The sequence below is a fragment of the Triturus cristatus genome, chromosome 1_1 (assembly GCF_964204655.1).
Source record: "Triturus cristatus chromosome 1_1, aTriCri1.1, whole genome shotgun sequence".
Classification (NCBI taxonomy): Eukaryota; Metazoa; Chordata; class Amphibia; order Caudata; family Salamandridae; genus Triturus; species Triturus cristatus.
Window position 1 is genome coordinate 1,177,571,011 of NC_140579.1, and position 18,699 is coordinate 1,177,589,709.

At 45.1% G+C, this 18,699-nt stretch overlaps 1 long non-coding RNA gene across 1 annotated transcript in view; it reads left to right on the forward strand.

Annotated features, from left to right (window-relative positions):
- Positions 1 to 11,267, forward strand: part of LOC146871814 (uncharacterized) — a 76,783-nt gene extending 65,516 nt beyond the window's left edge. The window contains exon 3 of the long non-coding RNA XR_014981109.1: positions 10,733 to 11,267. This is a non-coding gene — a long non-coding RNA (uncharacterized LOC146871814). The remainder of the gene's footprint in view (positions 1 to 10,732) is intronic.
- Positions 11,268 to 18,699: the final 7,432 nt, after the last annotated feature.

The window sequence follows — 18,699 nt, forward strand, 5'->3', positions numbered from 1 at the left end:
TTTTGCAGTTTGAAAGTATTTGCACTTTTTCTTTTGCTTTACCAACTACAGTTTGTATAGATTGTCATTAAGTACTTGCTGATATGGTTTGCTTTTATTCTACATGCAGGGTTATTTATGGTGTTGCTTACACTTGTCGGTAATACGTGTACCTTAAATCTTGTATTTAGCATTGTTTACACTACAGAAATGATAAATTAAAACAGACAAACATCTGCATCAATGTTCTTAAGCATCCAAACAGTTTTCTTCCTCAGCCTTGTTTGCCTGCCTGTTTTGCAATGCTTACTAATAAAGACATTATGATTGAAATTGCTTCCTCAGTTCAGGTTATTATCATGCACAACCCTTGACAGTCGCTAGTGTGTGGCATGCAGATAATTCACCAGTCTATTTCTCTTGACTTTCGCAGGATACTGAGTTGTAGCTTGTGTACTTCTCATGTATATTGTCAGTCGAGTTTTTATGGAATTGCGGGTTTGGGTTGTTCTTTCAAAGTTTCAAGGTATTGGCAATTCTATTTCAGACCCTTCATAGTTGTTCTTTGTTCTTCAACCATAGGCAGTTCCTGAGACAATAGGATCGCTCCTTGGCATTGTTCTGATTGCTGCCTCAGTTAAATAATCTGCTTTTGACAGTATTGTCACAAATGGCATATCTTGTATGTTAAGAGTGTTTCCCACTTTCTCATTAGAACTTTGAGAGACAATATAGAGGCATTTCATTTAAATGTTGGAGGTTTCAAATCAAAATATACTAGATTTCTCGGTGGTAGGGCAAAGTGGTAGATGGTGGGCCGCGCCGCGCCGCCGGGGGAGGGGGAGGCCCCCTCCATGTGCTTTGCAGGGGGGCCCCCTCAAGTTTCGTTACGCCACTGGACAGCACTGGCCATGCTCTTTACACCGAATGTGTTTGTGAATGACCACAAATTACATGTGTGGGTGTGCCCAGACTCAGAGGCCGCACCCTCCTTCCCAGTAAATCTTCATATGAGTAAATCAAGTGTAAAACCAACCTGTGTGAATGGCAAGAGTGGGTTTGCACTTGTAAATACCCTGTGTGCATGTGTAGGCCACATTTACACACACAGATGGCTAGCTTATGTGAACCAGGCCCACTGTGTAGCGCTCAGTACCAGAGAACTCCCATTCCTCCCTCCTCTCAGGCTGTCACTGCCTGTGACTCTTGCTTTCTGCAGTCACTGCTGGCGGCCGCCTCCCCTCCTGAATGTCTGTCACTGGCTGTGACTCCCCCCTGAAGGTCTGTCAGTGCTTGTAAGTTGTAACCTCCTCCGAAGGCCTGTCACTGTCAGAGTCCTCTCCTCGAGAGGCTGTCACTGCCTGCCCCCTCTCCCTCGAGTCCGATTGCTGGTCACCGCACATCTGTGATTGCTATCACTTTTTTGTCCTTTCAAGGTCAGAGCTGCTACCTTCCTGTGCCTGTCACCGTCCCTCCTTCAGGCACTCTGCTAAGATAATTGCCAGGCCTTCCTTTACTATATGTGACACTCCATTAGTCTACCTTGTCCAAGATCACACAGCCTGAGGCTCAAAGGAATATTAAGCATTTCGAGGGTCAAATAATGCAGGGCCAGGTGATGCTGTTCTTTATAAAAAACAGTAAATCTGTACCCAACCAACGTGGCCTTGCCACGTACCACGCCTGCTTGTGAGCGAAACACAAGCGGAATAAAGTGCCCACCGAGCAGTGCACGGGCAGAGTTGTGTGTGGGAGCCAGTACTAGAGCAGGGCACGAGGAGTGAGTTAGGGTGCTGTTGAGCTGTGTAGAGTATTGGATTAGCAGGGTCTGCATGGCACGATTATAGAACCTGGGCACATGTTTGTGTTTCAGTACTGGAACAGTAGGTAGTGGAGAATAGGAGAATGAAGCTGCATCGGCGAGATGTCTGTTTGACCATTACAAAAACAGAGTGAGGGTGCATGGCATGAAGGAGGTACATTGGCAGAGCTTTGTGCATCTCAATACAGGAACAGTAGATGGCAGTGCAGATCAGATTTCACGTGTATATGTGGGGATCCTACCACTAAAGTAGCAGTGGGTACATCAGGTGGGGAATTTTGCTTCCCGTACCTTACATCGTTGATTCCTGGGCACCACTGCCTCTCCTTGAAGGAAAGTTACAATATTAAAATTAAGAGTCTGACAGGAGTAGTATTTGGGGTTCCCTTTGCCACGCCTGGATGAGCGGCATTCTCCTCATATCTGTACCCCAGAACGTCTGTGTTTGTCATACTCTGCGATTAGACAGAAAGTGTAGTATTTTGTAGAAATTGATGGGTGCCCTCAGGGTTGCCCAAGAAGAGGTATTATATGATAATAAACACTAACAAAGCAAGACTTTTTGAAAATATTTTGCCAAAATAAAGGGAACAGGTTGAGGCAGCAGCAGCTAAAGCTTCCCTCAAATACAGAAAAGGTACAACTAAGGCAACAGCAGTGCGTGCCTCAATTCCCCCCCACCACCATCCTCCCTAAACATGTATGAAATGCAAAGTCGTTTTCCAAGAACTTGTTAGAACTGAGTAAACAACGGGTGCAGCAGGTGCGGTGGCACCGGGGGCCAAGGGATGTTTGAGGCCCACTGCTCTCAAATTATGGCGGTATTTTGTTTCACACCCAGAGGATGGGGTGGCCCATTTTCCTTGCTTGTACCAAGTCATGTGACACCCTTGTCACGCTAGCAATCATGGAAAGGGAAACCAGGAAGCAATCTCAGAGTAACCCGGGGCTATTGATAAGTCCCTCTCAGTCATCAATGTTCTGCTGGATTCAGCCCTGGCTTCTAGTGGCCATTCATTCGTACTTTTTAAAGCTTCACTGATGGCGCTCTCCAAAACCTCTCGCCCAAAGCAAGGGCACCAAAGCAAAAAAGAAACAGCCCTGAGTCAAATGCCTGGTCAGGTTCTAAGTGTAACGCCCTGAACGTCTCAGGATCGTTTAACAGACACGACAATGAGGACGCAACCACTAGTGAAGGGTTAGTTGTTTTAATGAAGGCAAATATAATACAAAGAATAAACAAAAGTTATAGTCACTGGAATCCTCCAGGCTAAGTACGTTACCAGCCCACAGCACGGATGGTCCTAACCGTCCTCTGCATATACGCCGGTCCCGGCGTATGCCAACAGAGGGCAGAAATGAAATGGCCGACAATGCCAATCGGTAGGCTGTGAGGGGCACGAAGAGTGTTGGGGAGAATCGAGGAGTCAGGGAAACACCCAGCCGGGGTCTCTACCTGAAGGGAGCAGCCGCTCAACCTCTTCCTCAGACTGCACCGGGACGCGGAGTCACCTCCTGGTGATGCGTCACCGATACCCCAATCACAAGCAAGAAGACTGAACCGAGAGCAGCCGCTCGATCGATCCTGTGGACTTCCGAGTCTGTAACGCGGCAAACACCTCCTGGTGTGCGTTACAGCTGGCAGTCCCTGTATCTCTGGTCGGGCTGGGAGTTACGACTCCAACCAGCAAAAGCGCCACTGCGCTTTGACTCAGCCGAGTCAAAAAAGCGAAGCTCAATGGTAGACCGGTAGAGCTTCCGGGTCCTTCACAGGTGACGATGGGACAAGACACGGCCCAGGGAGTAACGACTCGACCTACCTCCGTTCTTGCCTTACTGGAGCACCACTCCGGAACACTGCTCTTCACGAAGCAGGTACGTCGGTGTAAACACAATATCCGACCGCGTTGTACCTCCCGGTTCCTCCCTTTATAGGGAGTGTTTTCCTTGAGTTATGTAACAGCTCTCCTGTTTACATAAGGGCGTGTTTCCTTGAGTTATGTAACAGCTCTCCTGTTTACATAAGGGCGTGTTTCCCTTGAGTTATGTAACAGCTCTCCTGTTTACATAAGGGCGTGTTTTCCTTGAGTTATGTAACAGCTCTCCTGTTTACATAAGGGCGTGTTTCCCTTGAGTTATGTAACAGCTCTCCTGTTTACATAACCTCTCAACCGCTAAGCATCCTGGGAGATGTAGTCCATTTTCGCCGGTTACCGTTTTCCTCCCCTCGTATGACAGGAATTCTTGACACTAAGTAACACACAGTGCTGGAGAACTGTCAAAGAGTTAATCCACCTTGCATTCAGTTTTTTCATAGAGATTCATCTTTATTTGCAGAAGCTTAAGGTTCTTCCAGTGAGGCTCAGTAGCTGTGCCCAAAATGGGCTACTTCATGTGTAGGAAGGTGGAATCTGACTACATGGTTGCCCCCACTTTCTTCCTGTTGTTTGAATGGTTTTTGACTAGTCTGGCTGGGATCCTGCTATCCAAGACCCCAGCCTATCTGCTTACTCCCTTAAATGACTGGTGTGCATATTAGATGCACTAGTGATTGGATACTGTGGTACCTTATGAGCCCCTAGTATATGGTACCTTAGGTACCAAGGGCTTAGGTACTTAACAGGACTACCAGGGGCTGAAGCATTTATAATGCCACTCCTGGGAAGCAGACTAAATCTGACACCACAGGCCTGCTGCTGCAGCCTGGGTGAGGTAGTGTTAGCACTCCTCACTGAGGTATAGGTTCCTATATCTCACCATACACACACATATAAACCTATCAGTCACCTCTAAGGCAGGCCCTATCAATCCTGAGGGCAGGGTGATTTGTTTACAATGTGAGGGGGTGCCTCTGCCTGAGCAGGGCCACTCTGCAGCTGGCAGAGTCTATTCTCTGTGGCTGTTTGTGGATGCGGTTAAACCATATACTCTTAAGTGCATTATAACCTACCGGTAAATGCTAACTTTGGAATGACTTCATCAAAACATGACGTGTTTGGTGTCAAACAACTTGGAATCATACCCCCACACCAGTAACTGGTGTGGGAGTATGATCCCACCCTTCTAGAGGGGACGACGTGTACCTACTGTGGGAACACGGTAGAAATCTGAAAGAGCCCTGGCATCACAAAATGGATGCCACCAGCACAGACACTGGGCTGCCCTCCTGCTGCTGACTGAAACTCGCAGTGGAGGAGGCCCAACAATAGGCATCCTGTCACAGGGAGGTGTCACCACCTTCCAGACAGGATTTAGTGTATTGGGGCTGGGTGGGTACCCTCCTAGAGTGCTTTGAAGTCCTGCACTGGGGGAGCAGTAGGCTCCACTGTGCATATGCCAGCTCAAACCGGTTCAGGGGCTACCTGCCCCTGCTCTGGCGCGAAACTGGACAAAGGGAAGTGGGTGTAACCACCCACTCCCCTGACCCTCCCAGAGGAGTGGTCATAGAGCTAGTCCCTCCCTTTTTTCACTATGAGATAGGTAAACCTTGCCTTTGCAAGATAGATATCCCTGGACGACGCTTTACAAGAAGAATCCTGGCCCTTCGACATTCCACTACCTTTGGAAGACGGAAGAATCTCCCTTGGAGTCAAGGAGTGACTCCCCTGCTTGGCAGGCACCAAAAACTTGAATCAACGGTCGCAAACTTTCCCGCTCCCGCCGGAGTCCGATGTTCCCACAAGCTCCGGAAGTGGATTTCCTGACTTCTCGACGGCCATTGTGAGTCCCCAGAAGAGCTGAGGTGAGTGGACCCCACGCGTGACGAGGAACTGCAATACCTGAGAACCGTGCACTATTGTCGAGTGCAACCACTTCACGACGTTCTACGAACTTGTGCTTTGGACCACGTGCGGCCCAAGCCTCCAGCAGGGTTTCCCTTGAAAATCAGAGGCCTACCTCATCCCGAGTGACCGTGGGCTCTTGTGAAGCGAATCCTCACGAGGCGTCTTTGCGATCCCTTGCCGGCTGGCTTGTGGGTCCCCTGAAGACTTCTTCATCAAACCAAAGGGCTCCCCTGGTTGCTCCAGGCCTGCCCTGACTTACCCTTGCTGGGTGAGTCCCACAGACCTTGCTGGTCTGCACCGCTGACTTTTCTTGAATTCCACGAGACTTGCTGTTGCCAAGGCTTGTTGGCTCCAATCCAGTTGCCGACACCTCAGTAAGCTGCAGACTTTGTGGAACACTTCGAATCCAGCTCCTGGCCATCGTCGACGCCTCCTGGTCCTCGTGGTGGAAGAGTCAAAATACCCTTGATCACCTGAAATCACCCGACTTCTGTGGGCATCCATCTTCCTGGCCCCGGGTCACTGGCAAGTGACTGTGAACACTGTCCCTTCTGCTTACAGGTCATCTTCATCTTGAATTCAGCCTTGGATTCCACCGGACACTTCTTCAGTCTTCGCAAGCAGCAAATCTTCTTCGGCTTCCATAGAAAACAGCGACGCGACCCGACACCAAAAGACACCTATGCACCCGGCTTCCCTGGGTGAGGTAACTCGTGCACTCCGGTGCCCTAGTGTGTGTTGGCCCTCGAATTACTTACCTTGTAAGTGGCTTGCTTGTAGACTTCCTCGAAGTACCCTAAAACTTAAAAAATCCAACCGCGACTTGCTCAATAGGGAACCCGCTGTGTTCTCACACTGCACGCGTCTCCCGTGGGTCTTTTACTTACCTGCCTTGGGTGGATTAGTGAAGCCCCAGCGATTCTACAGGCCCTAGGCCTTGTCCCCTTGCAAGTCGACTTTCCTAAACCTCTTTTTTAGTATATGGTCTGGTACGCCCCTAGGGCCCCAGCCATATTTGTGCTTAACTTATTGTGAAACGTTGATATTTGAATGTGCTCCTGACTTCTAATCTCATAAAGAGATTAGTAGAGTGTGTCTAGAAATAAATACATATATATTTGATATTTATACCTGTGTGGTGTCCTTTCATTTGGTAATTCAAGAGATTATAGGGTAAAACAAGCTGCTTTACATTCCTCTGAGACTTAGCCTGAAGGCTGCTCTCCACAGCCACCACTAGGATAGCTTTCTTTAAAAAGGTTGTCTTAAACCTATCTACCATAAGAGTCGAATTGGACTGGTGCAAGGTGGCCACTATAACTAGTGACCAGCATATGCCAGGCCAACTTCTCACATCATGTCATGAAGGTCCCCTGCTCTGACCATTTTGAATGTCTAGCCGCTGTTGACCTTGACAATCAAACGGTTTCCTATTGTATATCCGCATGCCTGCAAAGACTTGTGGGCCCACTGGGATACATTACGTACTATCAATAACCAGAATGCGAAAGCACCAGCGTGCAGTAGCTGAAATTTACCAGAGCACCAATATATTGCCTCAGGCTTAATTAGCCCTAGAGGTGGCGTCCAACTGCGTCTTCTGAACAATGACCACCCACCTCCTTCTCCATTCTGTGATTCGGTAAACCCTTAGTCAGTGGGTCCAGGAAAGAAATTAATTTACACCAGTCTTCTACGAGCCACTTGGGCAAATGAGTTCCTTGGCTGATGTCCAGATTTTCTGTCTTTTGCTAATATAAAATCAGACCTAAAATAAATCTGGAACAACACGAAGAGCCTGTACACATTGGACCCTGGAACTCTGATAGATGCCTATTATCAACATGGTCTGATGCATATAAATGCGAGCTCGAAATGCAAAACAACCAGGGTTTACCAGGCGCAGGCAAAGTTTTACTGCTCCGTCTAGCCTTTTTTGGACATAACGCAACCACAGGGATTAGCTAGGCTTTAAAACGCAACCACAGGGATTAGCTAGGCTTTAAATGGATGTTTAGTGTGTTGCTAGTTGTCTTCATTGTGGCTCTGGGGTGTTCAATATGCACTTTACAAGAATATGCATATATTTTTCCATGACAATCACCAGTCGCTGCCCGTACTCTGAAACAATGTTTTAACTGCTTTTATCTTTATCATAACCTTAATTCCTTATGATATGTAATTGTGATATGCATTTCACTGAGTGGCTGTGCTAGCCTGATTATGTGGAGTGAATGAGCTGTGCACATTGTGCTTTTAGCATGGTACTATTCTGTTCCTCACTTCTGTTTCTCACTGTTGGTTGATGGTTTATTCCTCTAACTCTGCCTCCTAACTAGAAACCCTCATAAGACATTTTTCATCCTGGTGCTGCGGCTGGCAACACTGTGCCTGTGAGGTGCCAATCCACAGCTAGGGTGGACTCCCCCAAGTCAGTTTTTTCCTCATGCTCCCCTTTCTGTACACACCTATTCGATTGTTTCTTGTTTAGCCTAACTCTTGGTGGCCAACAGAGAAACAAGATGGTGCTTTTCTTGTACTTTGAGGATAAGCTAACTTGGGACCAAGAGCTCTAATGACTATCTTTCTTGTCCCCCTGACTCCCTCTGCAGCTCTGCAGAGATGGGATCTCTCATTAGCCAGAGGTGGGAGTCTGAGTGAAAGCAAGGGGCAGAGTCCATTTTTACTCCCCTTTCTGCCTGGGCTCCCCAGCTCCCTCCGGGCAGAGCAGCTCCAGAGAGAAAGGCTCAGCTTCCCCACCTGTGCTGGAGAGTTAGGACAGCAGGCTCTCTCCATTGACCGATGTGGTGTGCACCCCTTCACCTATGGGTGTGTAACAGCTGAAAATACTCTGTGCTTTCTGTCTGTAATTCTAAGGTAATAACCAATAAGGATGGATCACGAGTCAAGACTGGGTTGGGGAAGGGGCATCTGTCAAAATCCAATTGTGAGAAACAAAATGGGAGCAGCGGCTGAACTCAAATTCCGATATCATGTAGCAATTGAAGATAGGGATAGGGGGATATGGCAGATGCTATCAAGTGTGTGAATGAAATAATGAAACAAGAAGCCATTTTATGCACGGAAGAGACTGAAGAGCTGGAGGTTGTGATAGGAGAGAAGAGGGGGAGACCCAGTGTCAGAGGATATGAGGACACAAGAGTACAGCGATCATGAGTTGGCCAAATTCAGGTATGAGAAACGTATCTTGTTATTTAACATTTCCATGACAAATGAGGGCCAAAAAACTAGGAGAGAACCAGCTTCACACAACTTACTTGGCATCTGCAATCGAAGTTCACGATGGTTGCAGGGGATTGGGTGATATTTTTAGGAGCTACACGGTATATTGTTCCAAGAAATAGCTATATTGTCAAAAGATTGGAATTTACGAATATTTCCCTAGTTACTGCTGTACACTGAGAATATGCCATCTCCTGACCTGTCATTCCCTTACCAGGGTGTTTGACCTGAACATTGCTGCATAGTGAACAGCAGCACCCACACACACAAAATCTCAATCCCATAGTTTTTGAAATGGGAAAACACATGTATTGCATTGCTAGGAATACAGAATCTACGGGATCACCAAAGACTGGCAAAAAATATGACAAATAATATTCATTAATAAGGTTGAAGTAATCTTCATAACAACAAAGCTGCTGCCCAAAAGTTACTAAATCGCTGCACTCTTACTTCATCAGAGTAGACCCATTAACTAAATCTTTCTAATAAGAAGTTTAAGAGACACAGCTAATGTATGCTAAAAAAGCCAGCGTCCAACAACTATAGCGAAATTGAGGTATTATAGATATAACAGCCTTTATAGCTTTAACACAAGAACAAGTAATTCCCTGGTCACTGCACTCTAGAACTCCAGACAGTTAACGAGCTGAAGTTGAAGGGCTCTTCTCAATGATAATGTTAATTTGACATAAATGATCATTGCAAGTAAGCATTTAAATAAAATAATCACTAAAACAAGGTCATTCTAAATATATTACAGATGTGCAGTCGGGCATGTGTAGTTGAGAGTGACACCACAATTCACAGAGAGTCACACTTTTGCATCATTAATAGCTTTCCTCCCACTTGGTCAATTTGTATAAACCTTTGGGGAAAATAGCGTTTACTAGCCAATGTTTGAGTGTGGAGCAGATTGGTTGAACAGGTGAAAAGTTAATAAGGGAGGTCCTAAAATGTATCACTTTCATAGTATTAGCTCTGCCCAGTTGAACGTTTCTCGGAATGTAACTATGAAACTGGCAACGTTTTATGGTTATTAGGTGTCTTTTCTTAGTCTGTTTACATTCGGCTCTTTTGGGAACATAAGCAAAAACAATGTGATTGCCTAGTGCTATGTGTATATTCATAAATGTTTGCCATCATTGGGAAATTAATGTAAATAACGAAAACTACAAAAAATAGGCATGTACCGTGCTGGAAGGGGGTGCATACGCACTGGGCATGCAACATGCCAGACTCTTCCAATGTTTGTGACTATTAGGAAAATGGTTCTCTCACTTATGTAGATTTCTTTGAGAACTCTCCTCCACCCCAGCGAGAAATGCAACAAACAAGCATTAGCAAAGCCATTAGGTCTCGACTTTATGCAAAAGCATTTTCTTTTAAAGCAGATGGGCAGCTCAGGAGAGCAACACGGAGGGCGAGGGGCAGAAGCAACACAGGGGCGTGGGTGGTGGAAAGCAATACAGGGAGCTGAAGGGGTGGAAGCAACACAGAGGGCGCAGGTGGAGGATGTGGTGATGGAGCAGGGTTTTTACTCCAAAACGGAATATCTGTTTCATTTTCGCATGTTATAACTAAAAGTACTACTGATTAATTATTAAAATATTAAAAGTTTGTTGAATATTGACTAATCAACCTTATTAACAAGAGAATTACACGTGGGAATGCTATTGCATGGCTAAATAATAAGTGAACTAAGTTGGTGAGCAAACTGACAGAAAACGATGTTGCTTATGTGATGTTATGGTGTTTTGCGCTTATAATTAATATGCATTAATGGCTTCTGATGTCGCAAATGGCTAGATAAATACATACACATAAGGGTATTAGCAGGGGAATAACACTGTATAATCATTTCTATGCAGTAATTCTGTTTTTATGTCTACTTTGCTTTAAGTTGTCCATTGTGGCCTGCCACAAAATGGCCGCCACCTGCAGCCTGCATTGGAGTTGCTGGAAATTTACAGAAAGGCTTCGCTCTGCCTGTGACCTTGCACCTCTGGTGAACTGAAAAGCCATAAGAATGATGACAAGTCTGGGACGACAGCCAAAAGCCCCTGAAAGGCAGAAAAGTTGATACGAACTGAGCGTGAACCCATTTTTTGCAACAAATTCAACTAATAGAGACATCCGTGAATGTTGCGAATTAGTCATGAACATTCAATTTGCTATTCATTAGTTGGGACAATCTATGTGAGAACCCTCCGTAAAATATCGAAAAAGTACCGAGATGACATTATTTCCGCCATTCATCCGTTCTGAATAAAGAAATGATACTGTTTAGAATGTAAATTTCAGTATAAAAGTAAGTAGACTAGAGAGGTCTAGCGCCACTTCTTCCCGAGCTGATGATGCGAGGTCCCTATGCTGACGGAGAGGACGATGACACTACATGACGACAGAAGACTCTAAATTTTCTTCAGAGGACCGGTTCTGACTTAGGATCTGACATTTAGACAGAATAGGTAAATATGAGAAAAATGAATTTGCATTTTCTTGAAATATTAGATAAATGAACAATCGGTTTGAATTCCTGTCTCGGGTGATTATTTCTGGTCATGTTTATTTGATTTATTGTATATTCTTTGAAATGTATTTCACTAGATCTTCAGCAACTAGCTGGTCGCATTGACCTCAAAGTATAGGCAGATTAGACAGAGCATATGTGAAAGGTGTTTTTCTCCTCTACAGGGCACGGATAGGGTGCATTAGGGTGAATGTTGGTGTAATGGGCCCCACCAGCGTGTGATGTGTGTATGCGTGTGTGACTGTGAAATCATTCCGTCCGTGGAAGTAGAGGGGATTTGGAAGCTCTGATCTGCACCAGTTTCTTGGTAGCAGATTGATGGTTAGCTATTGTCTTGATCTAGCGAAATTGCGTGTATATAGGCTTATTGATTATTGATTGATATTTGTACTAACACTATATGTTGAAGTCGTGTTGAGTTCTATGTATTGTGAATGGCTTCTGGGATGTAGGAAGTCAGTGACAGTTCCGTAGTAGAGCAGAGGGAGTGTTGCTCTCGGAAAAAGGCGGGATTGTTGGCCCTGTATGCAGACAGGGGAAAACGTGTGACAATTGAAGTTGCGCGTCGCATTGTCTGGGTTCGACAAGGTAGCATCGCCGTGTGTTGCCATTAGAAACGTTTTCTGTGTGAGAAAAGTGTATATGATAGGAAAGGTTATCTGTGAAACTCTGGTCTTAAGTCCCAGGGATCCGTAAGGTTTTCCGTTAAAGCTTACCGCTGGAGAAGTAATAGGTATTCTCGGAGCTTGTTAGAAGGAGAGGGCAGAGGTAAGCGCTGCTTTGTTAACGTATGATATAATTCTGTAGTAGGACAGACTTTTCGCTGTTCTCGGGAAAGACAGAATTCTGTGTGAATGTACTACATTTTCTGGTGTGTAAGTGTGTGAATGAGAAGGCATTCTGGTTAATTGTGAAACTCTTAGGAGCATTCCGAAGGGAAACAGTTAATTGATGCTTGTTAGAAGGGTAAAGTAGAGGGATGTGCTACTTTATCAACGGAAGTAACGATTCTGTAGTAGAGCAGAGGTAAGCGCTGTTCTCGGGAAAGGCAGAATTCTCGTGGGAAAGGTCTTTTGCTGTTCTGTGGCTAGCGAAGCAGACAATGGAGATGTCTGTATGTTGTAACTAACAGACTCGTAGCAGTTGAAACAAAGTCTACCAAGTAGTCTTGTAAAGGAGGGGTAGACGGAAGAGGAAGAGACAGGAGCAGAAGCGACTGCAGCGGCTGCTGACATCAGGAAGACCACGCTGTGATTGGACAGTGGGTTAGAACGGAGGAAGCGCAGAGATTGGTGTGCTAGTGTACGCCGCGCTAGGATTGGGAGAAATACAGGGTGACGTAGACGCTTCAGGATTGGTACGTTAGTGTGAGTCGCGCTGGGATTCGCGGACTGAGTCAGTGACGTAGACGCTTCAGGATTGGTGTGTTGGTGTGAGTCGCGCTGTCATTGGACAAAAGATTGTACAGCTGTAGTAAGAGTAAACAGCTAGTAGAAAATAAGAAAGATGTATTACCATGCTGAGGAAAAGAAGAAAAAGTCCTTGTTCAGTAAGGTTAAAACCTGGTTTGACAAGGATAAAGACATAGTGACAAGGGAAGGACAGTTATTGCCCCCGATAAGAACCCCGGCATCCTTCATGGTTGCGAAGTATGGGTATCATACCTGTATTTGGTTAGATAACTGGGTGAAATACACTAAGGATGACGGAGTGTTAGCATTCCCAGAACATGGTTCATGTAATCTGACCATACTGAGGAACTTACAAGAGCAGATGATGAACCTAGAGCCTCGACCTAGGCCGACGCAGTTTGAGGCATTAACTGAATGGGAAGACGAAATGCATGAACGAGAAAAGCAGAGGGGTGGGGGTAGCTACCGATATATGTTCGGGCGAAAGTATGATCGCGAAACCCATCATGACCGAATGAGAAGGTGGCGAGATGCCAGTATGACTGAGGGGTTATATCCTGTAAGAACAGCAGAGGAATCGGGAGGGAGAAAGTGTACGGAAAAAGAACATAATGTAGAGACCAGAAGATATGGGGCAAATGAGTCTGATGATGATATCTTAGAGGACATGCTCTACAAAAGACCACCCCCGTATAGAAGAGAACCAGAGGTAGGGACAGCAGTCACCCCTTTGAGAAACACCCTGCGGATTATAAAGACAGAGGCTACAGCCCCTGAGCTGAAAAGCGGTTGTTCTCTGGCGGAAAGAGAAAAAGAGAGAGAAAGAGAGATAGAGAGAGAAAAAGAAAGAGAAAGAGAGAGAGAGAGAGAGAGAAGAAGAGAGAGAGAAAGAGAGAGAGAAAGAGAGTTAGAGAGAGAGAGAGAGAGAGAAAGAGAGATAGAGAGAGAGAATGAAATTGAAAATGAAAAGACCAGAGAACTAGCAAGAACTACATCTGAACTAACAGAGAAAATTAGGGAGCTGACTAAGAATCTTGAGGCTGTTACAGTGCCTGTGACAATAGGCCCGGTTATGCCGATTTTTGACAAGCTGAGGACGGATGAAAAAGGTTTGACGGTGCCATATGTGGGAAATAGGTTGATTGTACCTCCGGAACAGGTAGAAATGAGAGCGGGAGAAACACAATGGAGAACAGGAGGAAATCAGTGGAGACATACTGTATGTGGAGGGGAAATGAGTGTGCAGACTAACTCAAGTTTGAATTCTGGATGTATGGAAGGGACCAGTGGATCAATTTTGGAACCGCAGAGGGTGGCAGAACCAGGGGGTGCGGAAAAATCTGTGATAACTGCTGAAGATTTGAATGACTGGCTGAAAACATTACAGAAAAAGGAGAAAGAATCACATGGAATGGATGTAGCTAGGCTACGTGTGGAAATGGAAGAATTGATAGTAGGAACCATACCTACAGATACACTGAAGAATTACCAGGAAGGGGAGATTCTCTTTTTATGTAAAAGTATCACATGGAGAGCAAAGAACATACACAACAGGTTGAAAGGAATAGCCAGTGAAGTGGGAATTGACATGGATAAGGTGAAAGCTTTACAGAAAACATACCGAGTGGATTTTTCAGACAAAGATATTGAGAATCTGAACAATGCAGGCCGAACAGGACAGATTAAGGAAATGATTGCCTTGTTAAGGAAATGGGGAGATGTAGAAAGATGGAAAGACAGATGGTATCGAAAGCGAGAGGATGGAGTGGATAGAACCTACTCAGCATTTCCCCTGACAGAAAAAGAGAAGGCAGTGACAGCTTACCCCATGAGAGAGATTCCAGGAGGAGGGTACGTACATGTCCCATGGACCAGACAGGATATTTTATCATTTACGAATGATTTCCCTCGACTAAGGGAAAAGCCTGTGGAGTGGTACAGACAAGTTGACAGATTTGTAAAGCTGTCAAAAGTACTGTGGATTGACCTGAATAGTCTGTTTGATATAATTGTACCAGCAGACCTGTGGGCCGAATGTAAAATAGTCATAGACTGGCCTACTAAGGAATACCCGAGAGATCCAAAAACAGGAGCTCCAGACTCAGAGGTCATGAAGAAGTATGAGCAGGTTATGGCCTTCTTGAAGAATAAAGTACCCCCCAAGGAGACAGACTGGGTTAAAATAGACTGAACACATCAGGAATTGAAAGAATCAGTTCATGCTTACTATGAAAGACTGATACTAGCTTTTAAGCAGTTCAGTGGAGATGAACACCTGGGTGACAAAGATCTGAGTCATTTTGTGTACAGATTTGTGTACGGTTTGCGGCCTGAAATCAGTGAAATGATACGGCAGCATACCGTGGACTGGCAGAGTAAGAAGATTGATGAGATTTTGAGACATGCAAAATACTTCAGTGATGAGATTGAGGCAAAGCAAAGAAAGCTGAAAAAAAGGCAATGTGGGCACAGGTGAAAGTTGCAGAAAGACAGGAAGCTCAGCTGGTTGAACAGGCAAATAACCCAGGAAATAAACCCAAGTATGGTCCAGGAAAAGGGAAAGGGAACATAGAAGAGGTCAAAAAGAAGTTCCCGTGTCACATCTGTGGAAAATTGGGGCACTGGAAATCCAAGTGTAAGAATCCACCATCCACTAACGATGATAATTCATCATTGAATTCGCAGGTGCAGAGTGAGGGGTGTGGTCAGCATCGACAACAGCAGAAGGCTGATAAGCAGCAGAATCAGATGCCAAAACCACCCTTGCCACAGAGAAAAGGATCCCAGAAGTACAGCCAAGAATCGGGGTTCTACGATGAAGAGCAGGTAATCAAACCAAAACGCGCAAGCGCTGTATCTCAGTACTGGCTGAAAAATGAGGGAAGTGACTCTGAGGGAGACTTCTGACGATGCCGAAGAGAGGAGGAGGAGTGCGTACTTGGCGCTACTCTGGAAATAGACCAGGCAGGATCGTTTGTAGATGGGAAAATTAATGGTGAAAGCATCACTTTCCTAGTTGATACTGGGGCTACGAGATCAACTGTCAGGTCAGCTGATATAAAGAATCTTCCTCTCTCGGATGAAGCAATCCAAGTGGTTGGTGTGTCCAACACACAGATCAAAACACTGCTTACTGAACCAGTAAAGGTTAGAATAGGGAAAGTTTCAGACATGCACCGATTTGTGGTGTGTGACACCAGTCCAGTGAACATATTAGGCAGGGATCTGCTGTGCAAAATGAATTGCACTATTTTCTGTACTCCAGATGGAATAACCTTGGAAACACCTGATAAGGATGTGCTATACAGAATGACCATGGATAACAGAGAATGTGAGGCTTTGGGAACATATGCAATATTTAATCCTGATGCATTACCCCTAGAGTTGAAACAGAAAGTGAAAGCAGCAGTTTGGGATTTTACTGGAGAAGATGTGGGCCTGATGAGAAATGTAGATCCAGTAAAGATTACTGTAAAAGAGGGAGTGGTTTACCCAAACATACCGCAATACAGATTGACACCTGAAATAATTGAAGGGATAACACCCTTAATTGAGAAGATGATCCAGCAAGGGGTGTTAAGAGAAATATTGAGCAGCCCATGTAACTCACCGATAATGGGACTGAAGAAACCTAATGGAAAGTTCAGAATAGTAGAAGATTTGAGAAAGATTAACAAGATTGTTGTGCCATGTTGTCCGATTGTGCCAAATCCATCAGTGATTTTGTATCAGATTCCTCATGATGCAGAATGGTACACAGTGATTGATTTGTGTCATGCTTTCTTTTCAATCCCATTGCATCATGACAGCCAGCCAATATTTTCATTTAGATTTGGAGAGCGGATTTTGGCATGGTGCCGAATCCCACAGGGGTATACAGAGAGCCCCTCAATATTTAATCAATTGCTAAAGAAATCTCTGGAAAGTCTGACAATGCCTGAAAATTCAGTCTTGGTCCAATATATTGATGACCTACTTGTGGCATCAAAAACACGTGAAGCTTGTGAAGTAGATAGCATTGCATTGCTGAATCACTTGGCAGATGGAGGATTAAAAGTATCTCCAGCCAAATTGCAGTTCTGTAAGAAAGAAGTCCAGTATCTAGGACACAATATTGAGAAGGGCCTGAGGAAAGTGACTATTGACAGAATCAAAATCATTGGGGGAATGAGAGCCCCAATGACACAAAGAGAAGTGAGAATGTTCCTGGGAATGGTGGGTTACTGTCGTCAGTGGATAAGTAATTTTTCCCTGATTGCCAAACCATTGATTAAATTGACCAAAAGTGAGGTGAAAGACCCATTAGAACTAAACCCAGAAGAAATGGCTGCATTCAGAGAGCTGAAAGACAGACTTTGTGAAGCTCCCGCCCTAGGGATGCCTGATTATGAAAAGGAATTTGAATTGTACTGCAGTGAGAGAAATTGATCTGCACTTTCAGTGTTAATCCAGAAACATGGACGTCTGAGAAGGCCAATTGCCTATTTCTCAGCAACTCTTGACCCAGTAGCTGTGGGTTTGCCAGGTTGCCTGAAAGCAGTAGCTGCTACCTGCAAAAGTTTGGAACAAAGTGAGGGAATCATAATGGGATACCCTGTACGGGTATTTGTACCCCATGATGTGGCAATCCTTTTAACAAGGAGCCGGACACAGTTCATGTCTCATAGTCGGCTGACTAAATATGAGAAAGTCATTCTTGGTGCAACCAATGTAAGTCTGGAGAGATGTGTAAATGTGAATCCAGCGACACTGTTACCTGATGCTGAATGTGTGGGAGTGAGAAATGATGTTGATCATGATTGCCTGGATGTACTTGATTACTGCACAAAACCAAGGCCAGACATAAGAGATCTGCCATTGCCTGAAAGTGATCATGTGTTGTTTGTGGATGGATCTTGTCTGAGAACAGAGGAAGGAGTGTTGAGTGCTGCATATGCTGTGTGCAAAGTCTCGGAAGTTGTGGAAGCATCACCCTTGAAAGGAGTTAAATCCGCTCAAGTGGCAGAACTGGTGGCACTGACAAAGGCATGCAGGATTGGGAGGAGTGTGAGAGTGACTGTGATGACTGACAGCCAGTATGGCTTCGGAGTTGTCCATGATTTTGGCCAGCTATGGCTACAAAGAGGTTTCCTGACCTCAAGTGGAACTCCCATAAATAATGCTGAAGTGGTTGGAAAACTGCTAGAGGCGATACAGCTGCCTAAAGAACTAGCAGTTGTAAAATGTGCTGCTCATGGTCATGGTGACGATTTTGTAACAGTTGGTAACAAGTTTGCCAATGACATAGCACAATATTGTGCAAGGAACAATCACTCAATTAACAGGAGCAAAGAACGGGAAATGTCTTCTTGTTCATTAATGTTTACTAATGAAGTGGGGACATGGGAGGAAGTAAAACAGCTGCAGGATGAGGCAGAAGATGATGAAATGAGAGATTGGGTGAAGGCAGGTTGTGCACCTAGAGAAAAGGATCATGTGTGGGTTTACAGGGATGGAAGACCAGTCATGCCTAACAGCATGCTATCAACAATGGCAAGGATGTATCATGGCCAGGGACACCTGGGGAGGGATGCTATGATAAGAGCCTTTAAGCAAACCTGGTACAGTCCAAAGTTCAGACTGATAGCAGAAAGTCTCTGTCAGAGATGTCTGATATGTCAGCAATTCAATCCTGGAAAGAAAACAGTGGTGAGCCTAGGAACAATAGGCAGAGAGGGAGGACCCTTCACAAGAATGCAGATAGATTTCATTGAAATGCCCCCAGTCAACAGGTTGAGGTATGTCCTGGTGGTGGTCTGTTTGTTCTCAAGGTGGGTGGAGGCGTACCCGACAAGAAGAAATGATGGGATAACAGTGGCCAAATTACTGTTAAGAGAGTTCATCCCAAGGTACGGGTTCCCAGTAACCATTGAATCAGACAGAGGA